We start from the raw sequence: 12500 nt of genomic DNA on the forward strand, positions 1-12500 counted from the left end.
CCGTTAACAGCGTTGTCTTTGTCCAAAAAATTGTAATATCGCCTAACAGGTGTCATGTCCCGTCCTACATGTTAAATGTTGCTTTTGACCAGGGACCCCTTGTAAAGCGCTTTGAGCACATTTAGTGGACATTGCGCTATATAAAGCTCAATTATAATTATTATTTAATGGAGCATAATATTTCAGAAGCCCTACACTTGCACGAGCTTGCGAGTACGTGTTGGGAACAAAGTTCGAATTCCAAAACGCAAGAGTGTAAGAAATCCTTTATTCAACCCCTCAATCGATTCCTCTTTCGTCATCTCTGATTTAAAAAAGAAACGAAATTGAAAAACCACGTATCTAAATGATACTACTTTTTTAAAAAAAATGTAATTTTAGTGAAATTGAACGCTTGAAAATCTGACGTCGCAAACCAATTATTGGAAACTTGATATCACTACGCGTTGCTATTTATGGGGAAAGGTAGAATAATATTCTGTGTACGTTTGAGAGCATTTCCATTACAACAGCTGCTAGTGGAAAAACCCGCGATATTTGAGGAGAAATAAAGGCTATTACGAACAAGAAGGAATCTATATTTTACTGACTATGCGACTGTATTGTAGAAATCAGCATACCTAGATCGAGAGGAATCTTTTGAGCCATCAACGACCAAAATAGGTCAGGTAATAAAGCCTGTAGACTGGGTGGGGATCCTGACCTCCCATAGCGGGCAGGGAGGTACATACTGTGTCTTCTATCCCCTTATATCTGTTTTCCAACATGCTTTCTGTCTTTGTCTCGGAATGAGATTACTTGGTTTTGTCCTGGCACTGGCCGGAATCCTGGCTGGGAGGGAAACAGTCAAATGCATAGTTATTGTTTTGGGAGATGATATTTTTTTCCTTGTAAATCATCTCTCTGTTATGTATTATTATTTTTATTTTGAATGTATAATGTAAGCATTTGAGTGTGTTCCTCTTTGTTGGATTTTGTGCTTGTGTCTGGATGAGACTTGTAGGTGATTTCAAACTAAGTACATTGGTGGTGTGCTCTTGGAATCTACATCTGATCCCTATTTGTTCTCAGTTCCCCTTTGTCTTGCTTTTTCTTGGGTGCTTTAATTGTAATTCTATAACTTTTTATATCCCATTTTCTTCCTTTTTACTGGCGCTGATATAACCTTAATGTGTTGCAAGCGCCGTAAAACCCTTAAAAACAAAACAAACAAAGCCTGTAGATAGATGCGCACAAATGAATCTGGCAACAGATAGGGAGGAGTGATAGCGATTCCCAAAAGTCAAACTCAAATGATCGGCTAGTCTGACCGGTAAACAGAAGGTCTGAGGTTCGATCCCCAGTCGAGGTGGACTGATTTTTTGGGGTGTTTTTTATTACTTGTATTTTTCTTTCTTGTTTTGTCTGACATCTTTCATACACACTTATCTGTTCATTTCTTTATCTCAAGAAACATACATGTTTACTCTCCTTTAATCTCCATCAACGAAATCTAAATTATAGTAATGTGTTTGTTGATCATTCATTGTAAACATTGTACAAGTATATAATAATATGTTTGATTTTTAGATTATACATAGGCGAACGTGTGTAATGCTTTGTGTAATGAGTAAATCTGTTTACCAGGGCAGGTAACCCCATTTTAAAGATTTAAAAAATGGGAAATTTTTGTTATGGAAATACTCTCTCATATCAAAACAAGCCCCTAATTGCGTTCGGTTATCAGACCTGTTAAGATGTGCATCACGATTGTACTTCAAAACAGCAGTGGCTACACCCCCCCCCCTCTTCCCAATTCAAAAGAAACAAAAAGGTAAAAAACAAAACAAAATAAAACAAATAAAAACACAAGTCAGAGTTATACATAGCTGATAGAAGCTGTGGACTGTAAAAAGTCTTAAATATAAATGAAAATAACGCCTTTTTAAAAAAACAACAAAAAGCAAAACAAACCTAACACGGAACGTCTCGGGCTCAAACCCCTTCTTCAGCCAACAACAACAACAAAAACAAAACAACACACAAACCCCCCCCCAAAAAAAAAAAAAAAAAACAAAACAAAAAAAACAACAAAAAAAAAAAAAAACAAAAAAAAAAACAAAAAAAAAAAACAAAAACAAAAACAAAACAAAACAAAACAAAAGTAAAACATACATACATTACTAAATTCCAAATATACGACAGAGAAATTTGGTAGGTCCTACTCTCTCCCGGAGAAAAATTTTGAAATGTTAACAAAAAGAAGCGATCGATATGTAACTAAGGAGATCCAAATTTAGCGGAATAAAATCAACGCATAAAATTTCGTACTTAAAAAAAGGAGAAACGCTGGTAGAATATAGAAATAGAATGTATGAAATGAATCCAATAAGCCGGTGAAACGAATAATCCTGTAGTATGACAAATGTACAGTGATCAGTAAGACAAACACAGCATCAGAATTGTGGGCAGGGATGTACTTGATGTGTCTTCTATCCCCTTGGATCTGTTTTCCAATTGCTCTCTGTCTTGGAATGGGATTACTAAGTTTTGTCCTGGCGCTGGCCGGAGTCCTTGGCTGGGAGGGAAACATTTGAATTTATAGTTATAGTTTTGGGAGATGATATTTTTTCCCATTGTAAATCGTCTCCCTGTTATGTACTGTTATTTTTTTATTCTTAACATATGATTTGTAAAAATTTGAGTGTTTTCTTCTTAGTGGGATCTTGTGTTGGTGTCTGGGTGAAACATTTAGGTGATCTCAAACTAAGTACACTGCTGGTGGTGTGCTTTTGGAATCTACATTTGTTCCTTATTTGAACTAATTCCCCTTTGTCTTACTTTTTTCCTCAAGTCCTTTTTATTGCACATCTAGAATCTTTTCACTATCCAAATTTCTTCCTTTTTTACTGGCGCCAATATTACCTAAATATGTTGCAAGCGCCGTAAAACCCTTAAAAACAAAGAAACAAACTGCATCAACATATAAAAAGAACACACAACAATATCTAATTATTATTATTGTTGTTGTTTTATAGACAGCATAGGTGCAAGAAGTGCACAATTTGACGCATGTTGTAATGATTTTTCCATTAATGCAGAATAGGATTTTTTCAAGCACTCGATACCTCAATAATTAATTACGTTAGCCGTGCGATCTCAAAATGCATGTATTATTTTAACAAGTATAAATATCAACATCATAAAGTGCATAATAAATTACCCTGCACCACGTTGTGGAATAAATAGGAATAAATGGGGTTTCTATTTACTGGAAAAGAGGAAGCAGAGGGAATGAAAGAGCACGATCTATAGATAGTTCGAAGATGACGTCACTCAGGTCTTTGTTACTGTTTTTTGCCATCCGCGTTTATGAGTAATGCTCACTGAACTCTATTAACCTGACTATAAACGTTCATGGATACACACAGTTTTGTGTGTTGGTTCGTTGTACTTCCGGATGGCTTCTTAGCCAAGTGCATACTATCTATATTACATTTCCATGTGCTCGAGGTAATTGGTCACATTGCAAAGTGTGCTCAAAATGACCCACATAGTGAAGAGTGTTCACAGTTTGAGAAATATCCAACGTTACAATTGGTCATTTTGCTCAGCATGACACATGGGGTATGTTTACAACTTTCATAAACAAAGCAGCGTGTTTAAATTTATTGAGAAATGTCTAATCGTTGTACAGCGACAAATAAATCATGTGATCGATGACTTGGTTGGCCGAAAAAATGAATATAAATCGCTTCCATTACTTCCAAGTCCGTTTGAGGTGGAGTTCCTCAAGGTGGTGTCTTGGGACCCTTTCTGTATATTGTCCCTCTAGGAATACTTTTATAGAGCATGTCCACGGGTTTTGAGTTGCGCAGAGTTGAGTCCTTGGAAAAAGGCTCTTTGTTCACTTTCTCTCACCGTACTGAGGTTTAAAATGAGTACCTGGTCGTGAACAGTGATATCTTTGTCGATAAAAAAACAATGCGTAGTATCGCCTATCAGGCGCCATGCCTCGTCCTACATGTTACATTTTGCAGTTTGTTGGGGACCCCTTGTAAAGCGCTTTGAGCACGTTTAGTGGATATTGCGCTATATAAATGCTCAAGTCTTTTTTTTTTCTTCTTCTTCTTCTTCTTCTTTTTCTTCTTCTTCTTCTTCTTCTTCTTCTTCTTCTTCTTCTTCTTCTTCTTCTTCTTCTTCTTCTTCTTCTTCTTCTTCTTCTTCTTCTTCTTCTTCTTCTTCTTCCTTCTTCTTCTTCTTCTTCTTCTTCTTCTTCTTCTTCTTCTTCTTCTTCTTCTTCTTCTTCTTCTTCTTCTTCTTCTTCTTCTTCTTCTTCTTCTTCTTCTTCTTCTTCTTCTTCTTCTCCAGGCTAAATGCTCTTCACAATGTTTATTTTAAGCCCTTAGCAGGCCAAATGGAATATTATAAGGATTCCATTCATACCGTTCAAATAGCCTGTTTGGCGTCCTTATTGTATCATTTTACCCTATTGATGTCTATTACTGTCCATTTCCCATTCACACCATAATGAACTTGGGTAGACGTTTGTAATGTCTTACCCATATGCCATATGTCATATGCACAACCATATGGCACCAAACAAGTCTCTCTCTCTCTCTCTCTCTCTCTCTCTCTCTCTCTCTCTCTCTCTCTCTCGCTTGAATGGGATCAACACTTTGATCGACATAATTTGAATGTTGTCGGTTTCTCCTGTAGATAGCATGCGCTTGGCTAAGAATCTCACAACATTGCCATTCGGAAGTATACAAAACTATGTGTAAACTTAAACGTTTATAGTCTGGTTAATACAGTTTAGTGAGATGGCAAAAACCAACAACAAAGACCAGAGTGACGTCAACTTCATTCTATATATAAGGAGGACGCCTTTTTGGTTTTGGATGATGTTTGACAAACGAATTTATTCTTGGCCAAATTTCTCCCTCCTCCCCCCTCCCCCCCCCCTCCTCCCCCCTCTCTTTCCTTCTACCTCTCTCACTATCTCTATCTCTTTCTTTCTCTCTTATGTCTTTCTCACTCACTCACTTACTCACTCTCTCTCTCTCTCTCTCTCTCTCTCTCTCTCTCTCTCTTCGACATGTCCATGACCTTTTGCCTACTCCTCTCGATCTGAATTATTTCCCCTCCTTCCTCCTTTTTCTATTCCTCCTCCTCTCCTTCGTCTTCCGCCGACCTCCGCCATAATCGGGGTTCACACTTTGATCGTCATAGTTTAAAAACCCCTCAGCTACTCGTATCGTATCTATAAGAAGAAAATAAAAAGGTATCTGTCTTCCTACTTCTTCTTTTTCTCCTCCTCCTCCTCCTCCTCCTCCTCCTCCTCATCATCATCATCATTATCATCATCATCATCATCCTCCTCACCATCATCATCCTCCTCCTCTTCCTCCTCATCATCACCATCATCCTCCTTCACCGCCCTCTTCCTTCTCCTCTTCTTCTCATCCTTCTCGTTTTCTCCTCCTCCTCTTCTTTCTTCTTCATCTCCTCCTCCTCCTCTCTTACCCCTTTCCAACTCCCTCCTACTTCTTCCCCTCCTCCCACTCCTACTCCTCCTCCTCATCATCACCATCATCCTCCTTCACCGCCCTCTTCCTTCTTCTCGTCATTCTCGTTTTCTCCCCCTCCTCTTTCTTCTTCTCCTCCTCTTCCTCCTCTCTTACCCTTTTCGAACTCCCTACTATTTCTCCTCCTCTCCTCTTCCTACCCCCTTCCCTACCCCCCCTCCCTCTTCCACCTCTCCTCTTCCTACCCCCTTCCCTACCCCCCCCCTTCCCACTTCCTCCTCTCCTCTTCCTACCCCCTTCCCTACCCCCCCCCCTCCCACTTCCACCTCTCCTCTTCCTACCCCTTCCCTACCCCCCCCCTCCCACTTCCACCTCTCCTCTTCCTACCCCCTTCCCTACCCCCCCTCCCGCTTCCACCTCTCCAACTCATCCATTTCCTCCTCCCCGCCACCATTCATATTCAAATATCTCATCGATTTTAGACCCATCTCTCTCAGATTCTGTAGTCCACCAAAAATACACAGAAATGAAACCAAAAAACATATTAAAAATGAATAAAACCATAAATACAATATGTGACCGAACTCATCAATCTGGTTTTATGTGAGAATGATTAGGATTCTAAAATAATGTGTCTACAGCAACGTGTACATACATGCAGTTCTGACATGCGAACCCACTTAATGGACCTAATCTAACATTGTTGTAATGGACAATATTTTTAGTATTAAAAACATATATATTTCCATTACAACAATGAAGATCATAATGAATTGGGTTATCAGACCTGCAAATAAATGCACGTCGGTCTACAGTCAAAATGACCAGACTTGTGGACCTCATCTGAAAACTGTATTATGTTAAATTTCTATTTTTAGGACACCAGTGGTTACTTGGCCCATTTTTCTATTACTATTATTATCATTATTACTATCATTGTTTGCCTTGCTTTATTATTGATTTTATTTACTTGATTTGTTGATGAAAATATTATATTCTTGTATGAGTTATATTGACAATTGCCTACAAATAAACTTTTGAATCTTGAATCTATTTATAAAGAATTAGTGCATCCAAAAACATTTTTTTTCTCTTTCACTCTTTCTATATCTTATAATATGTGAAAACATTACTAAACATTGTTAGAAATTTTGAAAAATAATAGTTTTTGGGCCCACTAATCTTTTTAGATGAAAGTGGTACAAGTAACCCACGGTGGTCCAGGAAAGACCCCATATTAGTGTGTCACGAGTCAACTCGACATATCACTGTTTTGAAGAATAATATAGGTTTTAAAATTGACCCAACTATCGGGAGCCTCTGTGGTGTAATGGTAGCACGTCTGACCTGTAATCATAAGGTCTGAGGTTCGATCCCCAGTTGAGGTCGACTGATTTTTTGGGATTTGTTTTTTTTTTCTTACTTATATTTTTCTTTCTTGCTTTGTCTGGCACCTTTCATATACACTTACTTGTTCAGTTATTTATCCTTTCACTGTTTTGAAGGGAGGGGGCCACAATTTCGACCCGTACCAGCCAAAACTTTAAACACATTCATCTCCACAAATAAATCCAAATAGAGAAATGAAAACATTCTATTTCAATATTGAGAAATAAATAACAGGAAGATTCAATTTTGGGCCAAAAACTAATTTTAAAATGAAGGATAAAAAATCAGTGATAAAAAAATCGTCGTATCGTTTACACAACTTGGACTAAATGAATTTTGGACATTTCCCTTGGAAATTCGCTCTTGTTTACAAAATAGATTTCTAAAGCTTCATTTCATTTCTTTTTCCAGTCCAAGTTTTTTTTTTGGTGAAATTCCCCAAGGCATGAATGGGCCGCCTGGCTTGGGCTCCCGAGATATCAAGTGCTTTACCTATTGGTCTATCCCGTTTTTCCGTGTTGGATTTACCAATATTATTTTAGTTTATATTATTTGCCGGATGTGCTTAGGTTCTGCATTCTATGTCCTTGTCTAAATACACGTTGAGTTGGTGACTTTAAAATAGCACACCAACTAAATACAAAGCAAACACAAAAACAAACAAACATGAAAAAGAAACAAAGAACAACCCCCTCCCCCCTTCCCCCCCCCCCAAAAAAAAAGGGGGGGGGTGGGGGTGGGGAAACAACAAAAAAAAAAAACAAAAAAAAAAAAACAAAAAAAAAAAAAAAACAAGAAAAAAGATAAAACAACATATTCAAGAAATAAAACTCAAACTGTATTAAAAAATGTCAACAAAACAAAAGAAAAGACAACAAACAAACAAAAAACAAAAAACAAAACAAAACAATCCCCCTTCCCCACCAACAAAATAACAAAAAAACAAACAACAAAATAAATCTCAATAGATCAAAAAGGGGGAAAAAAGCAAACAAAAAAACAACCAAAAAGACATGTAAGACAAAAAATAAAAAAAAACCCCCCAAAAAAACCCCCAGAAACTAAACACAAAAAGCACAAACCAAAACAACGAAAAGCCACAAATCAAATCCCCCCTCACCCATACGATCAATTTGTAACAAATTTAATTTAAAATGGAATAAATAAGACTCTAACATCCCCAACCCTACACACACACACACACACACACACATACACACACACACACACACACACACAAACAGTTTACTGTAGACTAAATGGATATTTGGCATTCCCCATGGAAATTCAACTCCCCCCCCCCCCCATCCCCCCCCCCCCCCAATCCCCCTTCCGTCACCGTCCCTCCCCCATGACTTCGTTCCATACTGGTTTCTAAAGGCTCACTTAATACCTTTTTTCCCCCCATCCGATCGTGTTTTAACCCTTTAACGTCTAGACCGGAATGTCTTTCAAATCCACACATCTACCATTATATTCTATCGGAAAAGGGAGGTCAGAGGTTTGACCCCTCAGTCCAGACAGGCTGCTTTGTTGTTTTTTGTTTGGTTTTGTTTTTATTGATTGATTGATTTATTTTTTTAGAAATTGTATTATTTTTATTTCTGATTCGTATCACATTGATCTTCTTATTTTTATTTATAATTTCAATCCGAAATTTTAACCCTTTTACGTCGACACTTGAATTTTCTCACTAAACGAAATGTCTATCTTCCACCACACATTCTGGGCGGGGTTCCTGACCTCCCATAGTGGGCAGGGAGGTACACACTGTGTCTTCTATCCCCTTATGTCTGTTTTCCAACATGCTTTCAGTCTTTGTCTTGGAATGAGATTACTTGGTTTTGTCCTGGTCCTGGCCAGATGCCCTGGCTGAGAGGGAAGCAGTCGAATGTATAGTTAGTTTTGGGAGATGCTATTTTTTTCATTGTAAATCATCTCTCTGTTATGCACTGTATTATGCTTTCTTTATATTATATATGATTTGTAAAACATTTGAGTGTGTTCCTCTTAGCGGGGACCTGTGCTTGTGTCTGGACGAGACTTTTGGTGATCTCAAACTAAGTACTTTGATGGTGTGCTCTTGGAATCTACAACTGTTTCTTATTTGAACCAATTCCCCTTTGTCTTACTTTTTCTTGGGTGCTTTAATTGTAATTCTAGAACTTTTCACTATCCCATTTTCTTCCTTTTTACTGGCGCTGATATGACCTTAATGTGTTGCAAGCGCCGTAAAACCCTTAAAAACAAACAAACAAAACCACCACACATTTATCAGAAAAGGGAGGTCACAGGTTTCATCCCTAGTCGAGATACAGACTGATTTTAAAAAAAAATAATTTTTTTTTGAATGTTTTTTTTTTTTTAATTGGTTTTGTTTTCTTTCCGATTTGATTTGTCGATAACTAATCTCTAAAGCGTATTTCTTTTTTCAATCAGAATTTTTAACCATTGAACATCGGGCATGATTTTTTCACAACATAAAATGTCTAACAAAATATTTACCAATTTTGTTCACCTTAACTCTCTCCTTACCGATCATTTTCATTATTTTCCCAAAAAATGGCAGGCTTATCCATCAGAAAAATGGATTTTAAAAACTCAAACAATCTCTCTAGATACAAAACAACGTTAGGTTCTTATTAATTAAACAAAGATCATTGTGATGTGCAAAAAAATATATATCTAAATAAGAAAAAAAATGTCCCTATATTGTGTCGTAACAAATGTGACGATTTTGCTGTTGGTGGTAAGGAGGGGGGTTAAACACAATCTAAGTCCATTATCTCAATACTACGATTATATTTTTTGTATACTCTATATTGTAGCCTAATCCAAAATTTAATCTCCATTTTTCTCTCTTCAAAACTTACTTAAGAGCTATTAGCATACCTGCCAACCATTCCGCTTTTGGCGGAATCTTTCCTATTTTCACTCTTTCTTTTTGTACTATTCCGCCAATTTTCTCTAAAATTCCGATTTACAAAAAATGATGATAATGGTAAGAAAAAAAAAGAACAAAGTGGAGGTTAGGGGGGGGGGGGGGGGGGGGTTGAAAGAGGTGAAATTCCTATTTTTTTGGTCTCAAATTCCTATTTTTTGTCTCAAATTCCTATATTTTTTTTTTGTCTCAAATTCCTATTTTTTTTGTCTCAAATTCCTATTTTTTGTCTCAAATTCCTATTTTTTGTCTCAAATTCCTATTTTTTGTCTCAAATTCCTATTTTTTGTCTCAAATTCCTAATTTTTGTCTCAAATTCCTATTTTTTGTCTCAAATTCCTATTTTTAGGCGTTCTGATTCCACTTTGGAATGTGACGGGTTGGCAGGTCTATATTAGCACCAGGCTCTTCAAATAGAGAATTGTTATATGTTAGATGTCAATTTGTCTTAAATGCTTGTTGTAGTTGTTTCTTTGAATAGCTTCAGTTGAAAAAATGGGAATATATGAAGCTTATCTAGGTTTTCTGTTGGCTTGGGGCTAATTTTAAAGGCTTTGAGCACATTAAAGTAAATCGTATTTTTCTATAGGAAATCTCGCGTAAATTAAAGTTTCTCAAGGACCTGATGTCTTTGAATGGAACCAAAGTATGTACAATTTTGTTCCTTGGTTGTTTTGGTAATCGGAAGTGACGTCATATCTCGTTCTAGATGCTAATTTTTGCTGTTGACTAGGGGCCACTTGTAAAGTGCATTTAGCATGTTAGTGGATACTTACTTAATCCTTGAGGCACCTAGGCCATCCACCAGACATCTCCATTTTTTGCGATCGGCTGCTTTTGCGGTTGCTGTATTCCAGGACAGGCCTGCTTCCTTTAATTATTCTTTCTCCATGGTCCTTCGCCAGGTTTCTTTGGGTCTTCCTCGCTTTCTCTTCCCATCTGCTGTCCAGTACAAGGCTGTCTTGGGAAGTGACCCTTTTTCCATTCTGGCCACATGACCCAGCCAACGCCATCTTCTTCTTTTTATTTGGCTTTCAATGCTAGTGCAGTCAGATTTCTTTAATAGATCCACTGTTTTTATTTTTGTAGGCCAAAATAAATTAAAAATTCTTTTTAATCACTTGTTCTGAAAGGGTTAGTGGATATTGCACTATATAAAAGCTTAAACTTTTTTTTTTTTTTTTTTTTCTGGTAACAATGTGAACGCTTTAAATAACGTCGTGTGTTGTACAAGCTGAGGTTTCTGTTGGCTTGGGGGCTTCATAATGTAAAACGCTTTGAGCACTTTTAGTAAATCGGTAGAGGGCTATACGAAAGCTCATGCTAAATATAATTATATATTATATTGTCTCTCAAAGATTTGGTGTCTTTTAATGGAACCAAAGTATGTACAATCCTGTTCTTTGGTTGTTTTCTGGTAACCGGAAGTGAGGTCAAGGCGTACATATTGATACACTTGTCTCTGTAATTGATTTTCTTTTTGAACCCCCCCCCCCTCCCCAAAAATGTCTAAAATAGAGAATTGTTATATTTTCGATAGCAATTTGTCTCAAAAGCTCGTTGTAGTTGTTTCTTTTTATAGCTTCACTTGAAAAAAATATGGGGAAAATATTTTGACAAGGCTATATTTAGTAACAATCAAAATGGTTTGAAAACCTGATGACGTCAGTGGAAAATCCGTTTTTATTTCGGCGGAGTGTCAACTTCATAAAATAAATTGCTGTACTTCCGGTGCGAGACTCAAAATAAACTTGGAACCTAAAAGATGACTGTTTTTAACATTTTTGTTTTACTATTATTTTCACGACAACACCGTTCAGCCAATCTTTGTTAAACATTACTGTTCCCGACACTTTACGGCATCTTGTGGTATTGACAAGTAGCACTCGTGTCCATGGTTACCATGGAAACAAGATGCTCCAGATAGAAAGATAACTCCGAAAAGACAAAATACAAAAAAGTCGCGTCAAGCGATAGTTAGTTGCTGCCTGAAGTCCGTGGGAATTTGTGTGTTACATCAAGTGACGTTAAGGGCTAAAACCCCTCGAAATGGAACTGAGGGAACAATTCGTGAGGTCCCAGGTTTGAGAGTTGTTTGTTGTTGTTGTTTTGTTGGATTTTTTTGTTGTTGTTTTTTTTGTTGTTGTTGTCAAAATGAGGGTCATTTAAATCGGTCGATTCTTGAAGGACGATTTATTGGCCAATTTTTTTTTTTTTTTTTCTTCAAGGGTTTTTCGGCGCTTGCAACACATTTAGGTCACATCAGCGCCATGGCCAAGTTTTTTAATATATAAATAAATAAATAAAAAATAAAGTTCCCTTGCTTTATTCATCCCCAAGGGGAAATTTGTCTTTAGGGTCTATTCCATGGGTAGACTGGAAGATTCCAGGCGTCCGCCGCAGTGCAGCGCGCTACAAATTGAGCTAGGGCGGGGTGACTTGCTCAAGACCACACGCATAACGAGGTGGATAGTCGAACTCGGTACCTTTTGGGTACGAAGCAAAGACCGTACCGCTGAGCCATGCTGTCCCATAAATACGTGTCTGTTCAGAATACAGCAATACTCTTCAACAGTCGTAACGTCACTTCCTTCCTAATGACGCATGGTAACTTAGTAACACTGGCTCCAAACTATCGGAACAATGGCGGACGCCCGTATGAA

The 12500-nt window shown here is 37.4% G+C and overlaps 1 protein-coding gene and 1 non-coding gene across 4 annotated transcripts in view; both read left to right on the forward strand.

The window, feature by feature from the left end:
- The window catches only part of LOC144972353 (uncharacterized), a 395531-nt gene that overhangs the window by 280772 nt on the left and 102259 nt on the right, over positions 1–12500 (forward strand). The window lies entirely within an intron of this gene.
- Positions 6824–6895, forward strand: Trnat-ugu (transfer RNA threonine (anticodon UGU)). Its single transcript has one exon. It is a non-coding gene; the product is annotated as a tRNA-Thr (tRNA).

Source organism: Berghia stephanieae, chromosome 5 (genome assembly GCF_034508935.2).
Source record: "Berghia stephanieae isolate SIO BIC M18660-M18661 chromosome 5, UCSD_Bste_1.3, whole genome shotgun sequence".
NCBI lineage: Eukaryota > Metazoa > Mollusca > Gastropoda > Nudibranchia > Aeolidiidae > Berghia > Berghia stephanieae.